Raw genomic sequence first — 6,874 nt, 5'->3', positions numbered from 1 at the left:
AGACTCAGACTTATGCCATACTGGCAGCCCTACTATTTAGGTTTTGGTGTTTTAATCACATACATCGCTAAGCAGTGGGATCATAGTTTGATTAAGGCTTGAAAGTGTTACTTATGAGCAGTTTTAACTCTTGGTATGTATGGCCTTAATATTCAACATGGATATATAAGGATGTAAAACAAAAAGACACAATGTGTGTGTGTGTGTGTGTGTGTGTGTGTTGTTATCACTGCTGGTGCAGATGGTAAGACCATGTTTCTGTATAAAATGAATTGTAGCATTAAATTCCCTTAAAAATATTTCTCAAGATTTTAAATGAGTCCAATAAGACAAAGTGCACCATATGATGCTTTTGTGCAAATCTGATGCCATAAAATAGCATACTAGTTATAAAAACTAGTTATAAAAAAACATAGTTTAATGGTCTTATCTTAATGATCTTATTTGGTAATTATTGTTCCCACTAAAACACGTGTGCATTTATTTAGATTCAATTTGAAAATATTTTAAAGCACATTTTTTGTACTAAGCAGTTAAATTGTTTAGATTGAGTCTAGAGTGATTTTCTAATGTGGCATCAATATATACCATATTTGAAACTATATTTATGGTTAAAAAATGAATACATTTGCATAAAATTAGCAAATTTGAAGCTATGACTCTCTTGGCGTTCCATAATGCAAGCTTGCAGCACTAGTTAAAGCAGTGGATGAAATCATTCTTCATATGGCCTTTCTCTACCTAGAAACCATAAATTATTTCAATATATTATCATATTTACTACAGATCTGCAGTGGTTATCATATAAACAGTATTTTGTTTTCTAGATTTGTAATTTTACAACAAAAATACACAATCTGTTGACACTAGTTACATGTAATCAATAGTTCTATACATATCAGCATTACTCAGTTAAACACAAATCATTATAAAAACAGTGTGGCTAAATTATTAACTTTAATTGTCTATTTGCATTTTCTTAATCACATAAAAAAGTTAAAAAAAGAAATTATTCATGAACAATCCTACAGAACTGCAGCTGATGTCAGACCATATCATGATGTCTGTGTTCAGACCTGATTAAGAAATCTCTTCCTGCACTAGTACTTGAAAAAAAAAATGCATTTGTCTGAGGCTGTGGGAATAAAAAGGCTGTTCCCGAGAGATTTATTGTTATAAGGCCGAACCTGCAGCATCTTCAGTTCCACTGAGGCAGAAGACTGAGTGAATCACAATGAACAGCAGGTCTCCTGTGTATTAGCACCACACTGCCATTTGCATTTTGTCTGTGTATATGGGTGGACAAAATATCAGAAATAGCAAATAAAAAAAGGAGCTTCACTTTGACCTGATTAAATCCCAACTACAAAATCTATTGCTGTGCTATTTAGCTTATTAAGAATAGATGTTATCAAAATAATGTCTGCTGAGACTTGGGTTTGGAACTCAGTGGTGCTATCTGCCGGCCGAGCGTCTACACACATGATTGGCTGTATCTGTTCGTGCGCTTCTGTGTGCCTTCGTGCAAGTTTGTGAATCTTCGTTTACATTCGTGTCTTCTCGCTAGCCTTCGTGTATCTTCGTGCATCTTCGTAGACCTTCGTGATTCTTCGTACGCTTTCGTGCCCCTTCGTACTTTTTAATCGCGACAACATGTTCCTCTTTAAATATGGAGCTATTTGGTAATAACAACAGTAGGTAATCCATCTGCTACAGGAAGGGAACACAGTTTTGCATATGCAAAATTTTTTTTTTTTACATTTTATTTCTTTGAATTTCGTATTGATATTGCGTATCTATTTTTTTTAAGCATTTTAGCTAAACTTAATATTAATTAAAACTTAATATTTATTTACCTGTGTCAAAGTTGATTATCTCTAACCAAAGCTTTTTGATTGTTACATTACACAAACTTTTACATTGAAGTGACTGTAAATTTGTTTTTAATTAAAAATGAAAGGTAATAAATTTACCTTTTTCATAATAAAACTCAATTTAACATAACATTTTAGTAAATTTTTTTATAGGAGATATTTTACATGCACATTTTAGAATTATTTAATATAATAACAAAAAATTGGGATTAGAACTTATTTAGAAATGTTGCCTTATATAAGTTTAAATACCAAAACTTTCGTAGTGAGAATAAATAAAAATCTAAACAGCAATAATACAACAACAACAACAACAATAATAATAAGAATAATAATAACAATTATAGTCTCTGAAACTGAAGCCGACAAATGATTAAGTTTTAATGCAATTCTTAGACACAGAGCGAGAGACAGAACTTTAATAATTGTCCTACTACTACTATTAATAATAATAATAATAATAATAATAGTAATAATAACAATAGTAATAATAATAATAATAATAATAACAATAATAATGTAATAATAATAATAAACTCACAGGTTGATTATTTAGAGAAATTAGTAGATGATAAACGTACACATGTAGAAATGATTGTGTGCTGCTGCGTGTCCAAAATACAGTTTTAATAGACTTTAGTTTTTAATTAGTGTTTAATAGACTATTTTCATATCATTTCGTTTTTACTTTTATTATTTCACTTTTTTATTAGGTTTTAATTTCAGTATTAGGCTTTTTGGGACTTTGGTTTATTCTAGTTCACAGCTTTTGTGATTGGCAGATAAATAATGAATGTTGAAGTGATTCTAACCATCAGTAGCTTGTAAATTAAAGCTAATGGCTTATTGACATTTCGGTAAATATACCGACCTGTAAATGTAATCACCGAGAAGAATGAACGCAGAATGTCTAAACGGAGAGAACAGATCATTTTCATTTAGGTTTGACTTTTGTTTAAAAACGACACATTAAACTTTAATGAGCATGTAATTTATACATAACCTTTCTTATAATCATTATTATTGTTGGACGATATTGTGATTAGATTCAAGTTTCTTTCAGACACTGATCATGGTGAGTACACTGTGATCCAGCAGAGGTCACCAAATCAGTACAGAACCCAAATGCATGGGTATAGAAGGAGGATCCACCAAAGGCTTGGTTTTTGTGAGCTAAGATGGGTTGTGGTTCACCATGATAATAAACGGTTAAAAAGAACATTTCTCAATGCAAGATTGCAAATAATTTTGGTCTTTTACCATCTACTGTGAGAAAAAAACTCTGATCTGGGGTAATCTCAGTCCCTACAGTCTGTCTTTTCCTGGGAAGTCAATTGTTATTTTAGCAAGGCTATTTTATTGTTAAAATGATTTCAACAAGCTGTTTAGTTGGTTCAGAAAATGTGTTTTATTCTACATTTTAAAATGTACAGGTATTTACATTTTGTTCAGGACAGTAGGGAATTAAATTCTTTAAATAGCTTTGCTGCTGTAACAGGTTGGCACACGTGGGTCACTGTGTAAAGCTTTAAATAAAATTAGCTAAAAGTTATAGAGCTTTTGCATTTTTGTACAATTAAAACAATAATAAAATACTAGAATACAGCAGAGGAGAATCTAATTACATGTGCTTGTGTATTGTGGTGTCAAAAACATACAACATTTGCAGAAAATAAGCATTTAATGCAATTTAATGTGATGGGGAAAATAATCGTTTAATGCAGAATATTTTGTTCATGTGTATCCAGATTTGCATCCAGAAAGGCTTATTAAAATGGTCATATTTAAACTCACTGTTTATGCAAACATTTGTCCTGTATTGAATTATCAGTGCAGTAACCAGCAAAAACACATCAGGATTTCCAGTAAGAGACCTCATGCCAACATCAAGCTGAAAGACGACTCAAAATGTAATTTAAACCAAATAAACATGGCAACTAGGATCATGATTCTATGAGCAGGCCGAGAAAATAACAGTGTGACAGTCTGTTGACTCAAAAATGAAATAGCAAAATCCAAGATACCCTTGGAAGCAACAAAGATCCATTTCCAGTCTGTAATTATGAACCTAACCTCCAGTGTTAGTATGGCACAGATTGGTGCTGTTATATAAGTGTGACTAATAAACTGTCAGATTATTTACAGTGCAGATTCTGAAGAAGTCAACTTAATACTGTAAGTACTGAAGAGCCTCGTGAAGGGCATTTGATTCAGAACTGAAAACTACTGAATAATACAATAGATTTAAGGTCAGTTTTGTTTTTCAATGTGTTATTTCACTGTTTCTCAAAAAATTTTTTGCCAACATTAAATGCTGTGACAGAGGTTTATTACCTTAGCCCTGTGCTGAGATCCGGATTCAAATCCCCAATCTATTGACAGGGTATCGTACACATTTATTTATTCACTTACACTTAGGGGCTTTAAAATTAGACAATTCAACTTTCTCATGTTTTATATAAAAAAACATACAAAATAAAACGACAAAACATACAAAATTATAAATCCCCCTCATCTTTTAAACAGAAATGTGTAATGCTATTTAATAGGAAACATATTCCTTTGTGCCAGATTAAAAGACTTATAGAGAGGAATTGGTGCCAAATTGAAATGCCCTCACTACAGTGGAACAATGTGAAATGCAATTCTGTCAAGGTTAAAAGTGGTTCTAATTTAAAAAGCACAAAGACTTCATCACAGTTGAGGTCACAGCAAGTGGATGCAACTGTAACCTGATTAGAATGCTGGAACATTTCTATCCTGATGGGGGTGGTCTCTTCCAGCCATACAATACCCCATCCACAAGGCAAAATGTGTGACTGCATTATTTAATTAGAATGAACCTGATTTGCTCAATTATATGCAGTGTCCTTCATTGTCACCAGTACACCAGTAAATGATTTTGGACCAGTGTAACAGACACGGTTCCATCAGCAAGTGAAGGAATATCTACAGGTGGAACAGTGCTTTATTTCTCTAGTACAGTTCCAGACATGTGTAGTATCTATTCCCAGGTACAGTAAAATTGTTCTGACAGCCGACAGACATCCAGCTCCTTATAAGGACACCTTATAAAGACAAACAATAACCAGATTGAGATCTTTTTTTTATTTTTTTATAAAACAAGTATGTAACATGAGATTATGAGATTTAACAGTAAAGGCTTAATTTCAGTTAAGAGAAAATGTGATGATTATTTTCTTTCCTAGTATGTGCTCATACTGACACGTACAAACAAGTTTTAGGTTTTTCTCTGGTTCACAAACAACAAGTTCAGAAGTTCTGGTAGAGTAGGGAAGGAGAGTTATGGGCTGGGTGGCTTGCCTCATTAATGTCCTGTAGATGTGGTATACTTGTGCTGACCAAAAAAATGAGCGGCACTGATGGAGTTTTTAAACACCTCACTGTCACTGCTGGACTAAGAATAGTCCACCAACCAAAAATATCCAGCCAACAGCTCCCCGTGGGCAGGGTCCTGTGACCACTGATGAAGGTCTAGAAGATGATCAACTCCAACAGCAGCAATAGATGAGCGATCGTCTCTGACTTTACATCTACAAGGTGGACCAACTAGGTAGGAGTGTCTAATAGAGTGGACAGTGAGTGGACACAGTATTTAAAAACTCCAGCAGGGCTGCTGTGTCTGATCCACTCATACCAGCACAACACATACTAACACACCACCAGTGTCACTGCAGTGCTGAGAATGATCCACCACCTAAATAATACCTGCTCTGTGGGGGTCCTGACCATTGAAGAACAGGGTGAAAGCAGGCTAAAACGGTATGTAGAGAAACAGATGGACTACAGTCAGTAATTGTAGAACTTCAAAGTGCTTCTATATGGTAAGTGGAGCTGGTAAAATGGACAGTGAGTGTAGAAACAAGGAGGTGGTTTTAATGTTATGGCTGATCGGTGTATGAGTCAGTGTTTATGCATATATATTTCTTTTATATTTGCGTGTAAGTTTTAAGGGGATAAAAAGGGGATTATTACTTGTTTTCCAATCGTATGTTTAAACAGTTTCTTATTCTCACCCAGTTTTCAGGTAGCACTGGACTCACCAAGGCCCTGACCAGTAATTTACACAAGTGAAGCCACACTGCAACACTAACATTAGCAGTCATGTCAACATGATGCAAAACGTTTCTGAATAATTCAGGCTGTTTTGAGAACCATGTTGTGTAAGTACAGTGTTCCTAATAAGGTGGTACGTGAGTGTACGTGTGTGTGGGTAGAAAGATACCATGTGAAATGCCTGCAGGGTAAAAACCCTACTCAAGTTCTAACAGTAAATTACCCAGAAGGCCATTCCATAAAGCGAGAACAAATAAACTTGATAAATAAAAAAATAAATAAAAATAAAAATAAAAAAACAAGCTTGTTTTAACCAGCCTGGTTAATTTATTACACATCACAAAACACTCATTCATTCACCTATTATATTGAATGAATAAGAGCTGCCAATCCATCTTCTGCACGCTATAAGGTGGTGGTGGAAAACACACAAAAAACAAGCCCAACTCCTCACAGACATTGAGTAAACATAATAAATGAACCCAAGTCCGCAGAATCCTGGGGTTGAGTGGCTGGATCCAGGAGACTTGCAGGATCTGTGCCAAGATATACTTTACCAGGCCTGCCAGTTTGGGATGGCACATCACCTTTCTGAGATGCTTTCCATAATTTATTCTTATTTTATTTTATTTTTTTTTGGCAGAAGCCAAACCCAGAGCAGTTTATATTGTGGGACTTTTCTGACATCTGTGTACGTGAGAAATTAAGCGTAAATGTCTGCTTTTTTTGGTTCCATCTCAGGCCGACACGCAGAAACAAGTTCTGAGTTATGAAACCACTAATATCCGCAGGTCCTTTTAAACCACCCATACTGGAGGGGGTTGGGGGCAGCTGTACATAAACACAGAAAGAACTGGCCGAGCACAGTCTCATCACTTCACATCTCTGCACAAGCTACAGTCAGATCACGTCTTCCTGAGACC

This window comes from Trichomycterus rosablanca, chromosome 19 (genome assembly GCF_030014385.1).
Source record: "Trichomycterus rosablanca isolate fTriRos1 chromosome 19, fTriRos1.hap1, whole genome shotgun sequence".
Classification (NCBI taxonomy): Eukaryota; Metazoa; Chordata; class Actinopteri; order Siluriformes; family Trichomycteridae; genus Trichomycterus; species Trichomycterus rosablanca.
This window is presented reverse-complemented; position numbering follows the sequence as displayed.